Here is a 7135-nt window from a genome sequence, read left to right as displayed (position 1 = left end):
AAGGAGGTTGTGTCCCCCTTCAGTCCATTTTTCCTGCTCAAAATCACACCCCCCCATTGCTTTTCTCCCACAGGGAAAAAGGTACTGGTAGGAAACACAAGAACGTATGGGTATCCAATGAAGCTGGACTTTGGAAGCTTCAGAGCAGATAAAAGGAAGGACTTCTTTTCACACAGTGCATAGGTAAACTATGGAATTCACTGCCGCAGGACGGCTTCAAAGAAAGAAGTGGACAAATTCATGGAGAATAAGGTAGTAACCATGATAACTATGCTGTGTCTCCATGGTCAGCGGCAGCAATGCTTCTGAATACAGTGGTACCTCGGGTTACATACGCCTCAGGTTACATACGCTTCAGGTTACAGACTCTGCTAACCCAAAAATATTACCTCGGGTTAAGAACTTTGCTTCAGGATGAGAACAGAAATCGTGCGCTGGCAGCGCAGCAGCAGCAGGAGGCCCCATTAGCTAAAGTGGTGGTTCAGTTTCAGGTTAAGAACAGACCTCCAGAACGAATTAAGTTCGTAACCTGAGGTACCACTGTATGCTCTTGTGCTCTGGTCCTGCTTGTGAGTTTCCCACAGGCATCTGGTTGGCCACTGTGAGAACAGGATGCTGGACTAGATGGGTCACTGGCCTGACCCAGCAGGCTCTTTTATATTCTTACTAGTAATAATTCTAGTAAAGAATAAATGCCATAGACTTGTTCTCCGTTTTAAAACTCTGTATGTGAGAGTAAGTGAGAGAAACAGGCAGAGAGAGAGAGAGAGAGAGAGAGAGAGAGAGAGAGAGAGAGAGAGGAGCATAGAAATGTATTGCACATGGTGATAGTTCCAACACACAAGTTCTTGGACTTGAGTGGGTGACCTTTGAGAGGCATGTGCTGGCTGGGCGGCCACTGCTAAGATTAGGTTTCTCATCTGTCAGAGCAGGCCTGGCCTCTGCGAAGGAAAGGAGCGTTTGTGTGTGACTTGCTGTAGCGTCGGAGGCGCAATTCCAAAAATCACACATCCAGTTATGAGACACTTTGGCTTTCAGGCCTGCCATGTAATGCTATTTCATAATCCTCCCTGGCCTGACTTGAACCAATGATGAGAGCAGGGGGAGCTGAGATGGCTTTGGTGAACTGGGTTGTCGGTCACCACCAGGCCTTCTCAGCGGACACCACCTTCTTTGCTGCTGTGCTGCGTCTTCTTCACACGAGCAGAGGCTGCTGATGGAGTGGCATGCCCAGTAAATCTGGGTCTGCACCTGAGCAGTCTGTGAACTCAGCTCTGCACCAGAAATCCAGACTCCTTCAATGATTAGTATCTTGGCATTGCTCTGTTGTGTGATGAGTCCCAAGGCACTGTCAAGCTCAGGCTTAGATTGGTAGGCGTGAGGAATGGGGGAAAGAGGATGGAACAGAACGATATGGGGTTGTTGAGATCAGGGAACAGAGGTTGGAGGTGGTAGGTACTCCCATTTTCCAGAATTTGGCAGCTCTGGATGGGGAGGCAGGAATCACACCTCTCCCACCCCTCCCAAGGAGAAAAAAATTCAGTGGCCTCCAGGGAAGGTATTGACTGAACTAGAGTCAGAAGAAGGCACAGCCATGGCCAGGTACCACTTCCACCACTGGAAACAGACCCACCCTGCCAGATACAGTGTGCATGCACATACACATTCCTGCAAGTCACAAGAGTCTCACAAGTAAGCTCACCACACCTTTAAAAACTTGGCAAGAAGAATAAGAAGAGTTTGGATTTGACATCCCGCCTTTCACTCCCCTTCAGGAGTCTCAAAGCGGCTAACATTCTCCTTTCCCTTCCTCCCCCACAACAAACACTCTGTGAGGTGAGTGGGGCTGAGAGACTTCACAGAAGTGTGACTGGCCCAAGGTCACCCAGCAGCTGCATGTGGAGGAGCGGAGACGCAAACCCGGTTTCCCAGATTACGTGACTACCGCTCTTAACCACTACACCACACTGGCAAGTGGGTGGCAACCCATTGGGACAGCTCCATTGCTTCCATGCACCCTGATCTCGACTTCCTTAAGCTCAGGGTGCTGTATCTAGCTTGGTTAGTTTATCCTTTCTCATCATTCACTTTGTGTGGACACATCAGCAAGAGGTAGAATCTTAATGGCAGTCTGGTGGAATATGAAACGGGATCAGATTGACAAGGACCATTACTCAGATATTTCATCCACTTCAAAATCAGCTGTTTTGTTTCAGGTATATTTTGGGGACAGTATGAAACAAAGGATAGAGAATTGGAATGGCTACCATTTTTTCCCTAAGAAAGCCATATTTTGAGGGGGGGGGGTTAATTAAAAAAGTGCTTTTTTACATTCAAAATGGTTGCCTCCATCCAAAACTGAATCTTCTGAGGGCTGGCATTGTATTAAACAGTGATCAAATATCTACAGGAGATATGCACATTTTCACAGAAGGGGTGGGTTCTTCCTTTCGGGTATCATTTTCTTTGAGTGCCAAAGTGTTAAAAACCCCTTCAAACAAAAGGTGGTGACTGAGCAGGCTTGTTGAAAACATATAGTCACAAGAGTTCTATGCAACCATTTTTCCAAACCTGAACCACTAAACACTGTGTAGGCTTGTTTTTTCTTTCTTTATCATAAGAATGTCTTGAAAAACAAAATAGAAACCAGAGATGCCTTATTTGAGCATCCTCTCTAATTTAACACAGGGATGATAAGAGAAAAATGGGAGGAAAGATGACATGGGCTAAACGGGGGGTGGAAAATCTACATTTGTTTCAACTCCACTCATTTATGTCAGCTTCCCCCAACCTCCTGAACCTATGTTCTCCAAATTCCAATTCAGGACAGATAAAAGATAGTACAATGCATAGTTAAACTATGAAACTTGCTCCCACAGGAAGCAGCGATGGCCACCAAACTGGATAGCTTTAAAAGAAGATTTGACAAATTCATGGAGAATAAGGCTATCACTGACTACTAGTTATCATGGCTATGCTCAGTTGGAGGTATTAAATGTTTTGAAATCCAGTTGCTAGAAGCCACAGGAAAGCAGAGTGCTCGAATCCTGCTTCCGGCTTTCCCACAGACATCTGGTGGGCCACTGGTCTGGACCATTGGTCTGATCCAGCAGGCTCTTCTTAAATGTTTTGAACTGTAGCTCAGCCCTCGTCAGTGCTGTCAATGGTCAGAAGGCTGATAGGAATTATTGTCCAAAGTATTTGGAGACTTCCCAGGTCAGGAGGAATAGTTTGCAGAGGTTCTGGGAGGTGGCTCTGAGCACAAAGTATAAAGGGTGGAGTCATTTCAAGAAGACATTTGGTCAGGCGAGGGTGATGAAAATGGAGGGACAAAGATCACATGCAGCTGTAGGGTCAATTTGGGTCACATATTGGATCTACCTTTCCAAACCAACATGCAGAACGAAATGTAGCTATCTTTCAAGATTCTCATCTCTCCAAATTTTGCGATGCAGCTCTCCAGAGGAAAGAAAACATACAAACAGAAGCACACTGGAAGAGCCCTGGAGTTGGAGGAGACCAAAAGCCCATCTAGGTCAGCATCCTGTTCTCAAGGAGGCTGATCAGGTGCTCGTGGGTAGCCCCCCAAAATACATGAAAATGCATCATTAAGAGAAATTGTAAATAAATATTAGAAGAAATTGCATTAAAAATGAGTACACTAGAAGGTTTGTGCACAAAAATGGTGATGAATTCTTTTTTTAAAACAAGGGCTGGAGAAATGAGGAACAGAGAGAGACCAAAATTAATAGATTCATCTATCCTTATATGCAAGGATGTATGAATGAAGAAAAGCAGGGGCAAACCCATAAGGAGGTTTAAAGACCAGGACAGGGAGCTGAGTATGTCATAGCATCATAGAATTGTAGAGTTGTAAGGGACCCTGAGGATCACCTAGTCCAACTCTCTGCAATGCAAGAATATGCAGCTCTTCCATATGTCATGTTATAGCAATACCATTTTAAAAATGATTCCTGTGTGTGGAATAAAAATCAAGCCTTCCCATTGTGATTAAGGTAAAAGTCTGTTCAAGACTCTGTTTATTAAGACAAGGCAGTTGTGTTGGAAAAGACCCCCCTGTAATCATTCATACTCTCTTCTCAGGTATAAGGTGCAATACTTGCAGCAGGGGTGCCAATTTCAATAAAATAAAATATTGTGGGGGCCCAGGTAAGCCCCACTCCACATAACTGATCACATGAATTAGGGCACACACACCATTTGAATGGGGATGCCAATCAACTTTGTGGGGGCCCAGCCCCCTCTAATCTTTTATTGTGAGGATTGAAGCCCCCATGGCCTCTAGGAGTTGGCTTCTATGGCTTGCATACAGAGCTTAACAGTTTTTATATGGATGACAAAGTTGTCACAACTTGGCTGATAACAGACCCCATGAAACTAGCTTTGCAGGAAAATGGAATAGCTGCTCAAAACCTCAAACGTTCCATACTACCTTCACCCTTTCCCCTACCTTCATGATGACCACCTCTCTCCCTCTCTTTCCACTCTTAAGAGAGATAGATGTCCTTCAGATAGAAACAACTTCAGACCTTTTATAGTCCAAGGCCTTTGCAGACCCCAGGCCCATACATCCTGCTTCGATTTGTGAAAGATATCCCTTCATTTATTCTGTGTTTCTGATATAACCCTCAATGGAAAGCAGGAGTAGGTTCCTGCTTCAATACACCTTCCCACACTTCATTCCTCATCCCCTCTGCTTTGACTAAGAGAAACAAGGTGTGTGCAGCCTCAAGACTGCTTTGCACATGACAGACTCGACCAGAAGATGCACCTGTTACACCACGACCACTTTGTGTAATGTCAGCTCGTATAAAACATTTCAGCATCCTGCACATTCTCCACAAATACACAATGTGACAGAAATCAGGTCCTCCCTTAAAGAGGGCACATATTGCGGTGAGACCTGGAAACCGACACCCTGTGTTGTGGGTGGGTAGAACTGGTCAGCCACAACACCCGATTGGTAGGTCCCTCGTAGCTGGGTGCAATCTGGCCAATGGGACGCAGTCCAGATGGTTTGAAGGACCTATTTATGCCCATGCACGTGACCCAGAGCTTCCTCTTTCGGCGTGTGCATTCAGAACACCTGCCTACCTCTCCCTACTTTTAGGGCTTTGCGCTTGACCTTGCTTTGCCATCGCGTGTTGTTGGGACAGGGGCACGGCAGGAATTTCCCCCACTTGGCTAATTGGCTGTTGCCATTTGGGTTTTGCCTGCCGCGTAGCAAATCGTCACAACTTGTTAGGCTGCGGATAGGCTCTGGTTCTGGTGATAGGAATGGGAGAACGCTCTCGTCATCCCTATGTGAAGGGTATTCCGTTAAAGGAATCCAGGGACTCGATGGTTTGGTCAAGCCCCGAGAGGGGGTTGTGCCTGGGACACTTGGGTGGCGGAGATAGTCTGTTCCTGGCTTTCCGCTTATCCAGGTGTTCACCCTTGGCTAACCTATGCTGGAATCCTGGGTCAGTGCTACCTGCATGGCAGGGAGCTAGTCGAACCAGAGTCTATGCAACCAATCACTTTCTGTAATCAATAAAGTTGTGGCCTAAATTCTGCCAAAAACCAAAACCAAAATTTGAGTCTCGTGTGAATTTATTTAGGGGGGAGGTTTCTGGGTCTGAACATGCAAATACCTCTGTATGGGCCAAGGGCACTTTTTAGTGCAAAACACCACTGCATCCCAGTTCTCTGATGCGTATCCCCTGAAGGCAGAGTGGGAAAGTGCATCCTTTGCATCCAGAAGGCTAAAAGTTCAACCAACCAGCATATTGAGGCAGTCGTGGGAGTAGCAGTTCAATGGCAAATTGAGAATTTCTCTCCATGATACTCTCAGCCAAGCCCTCTCACAGCCACACCCTCTTCCAAGATTATACAACCTTCTACTATCATATAACAATCTTATAATTATACAATAATAATAATTAGGAATGCATTGCGCTTGTTAGAGGCGCGCCACCAGGCCTGCCTGCCACTGGCCAATTTGCAGGCATGCTTGGATCTATGCAGCGCTTTCTTTCTTAAAAAAATGTTTAGGGGTACTCTTGTTTTGACTCAAGAAAAACCACAATTTTATAGTTCAAATCGGGGAAAATAAATACAGTAAATGGACCAAAATACAAAGATTCACAAAATGTTTAGTGGTATGCGTACCCCTGCGTCCCCCCAGAAAAAAAGCACTGGATTCATGTCTCCAGTCAGCAAGGCAAGCATGTACGTATCCCTACTGGCCAGGCAGTTCCTGCACCTGGAAAACCACGCTTGGGAGGTGGCAGTGCCGGCCTGCAATGCCAGACCCTCCAAGTGTCCCTATTTTCCAGAGACGTCCCTGATTTAGAAAAGCCGTTCCAGTTTCTGATTTGATCCTGGAATATCCCACTTTTCCTTAGGATGTCGCTATTTTCCTTGGATAAATGTTGGAGGGTATGGAGTTATCTGACCCCTGAGCCGTCTGAAGGCAATCTTGTATAGGGAAGACTTTTAAAACGTTTTATTATATTTTTATATATGTTGGAAGCTGCCCAGAGTGGGTGGGGCAACCCAGTAAGATGTGTGGTGTATAAACAGTAAATTTATCATTATAGAATGGGACATCCCTATTTTCATCAGAGAAATGTTGGAGGGTATGCAATGCAGCTGCACCAGGATGGTAAGTGAACTTATCACATTTTTGCATTCTGGCACAACAAAGGTAGGACCAAAACAAACAAACAAACAAACAAACAAACAAACAAACACGGAGAATGAAATGTTTCAGATTTTCAGCAGGAAGTTATGGGACAGTCGCTGATTGGAAGCAAAGCAGTGTGACTTCCCTGAAATCTTTGCAGGCGCAAACAGCATTGACAGCAGGATGACATATAACCACCATGATAGCATCATGAAAACAATTATGAATACCCAGTAAAATGGATGTGTTGAAGGTCCCCTAGTTACTGCATTCCAGGCATTTGGTCTTAGGTGTAAAGTATTCACCCCACCCCAGTTTCTAACGCTTTGTGCTGTCTCCCTGTGTAGAATGGCGTCCTGCCCCCTGCTCCCAAGATGAGTATGGTTTGCTTTGGCTGGTTGGTGAGAAGCTATCTGTGGAAAGCTACGGAGTGTAGCCAGTGGTCTA

Source organism: Podarcis liolepis (genome assembly GCF_965112155.1).
Source record: "Podarcis liolepis genome assembly, chromosome: Z".
Classification (NCBI taxonomy): Eukaryota; Metazoa; Chordata; class Lepidosauria; order Squamata; family Lacertidae; genus Podarcis; species Podarcis liolepis.
Note: the sequence above shows the minus strand (reverse complement) of the source record.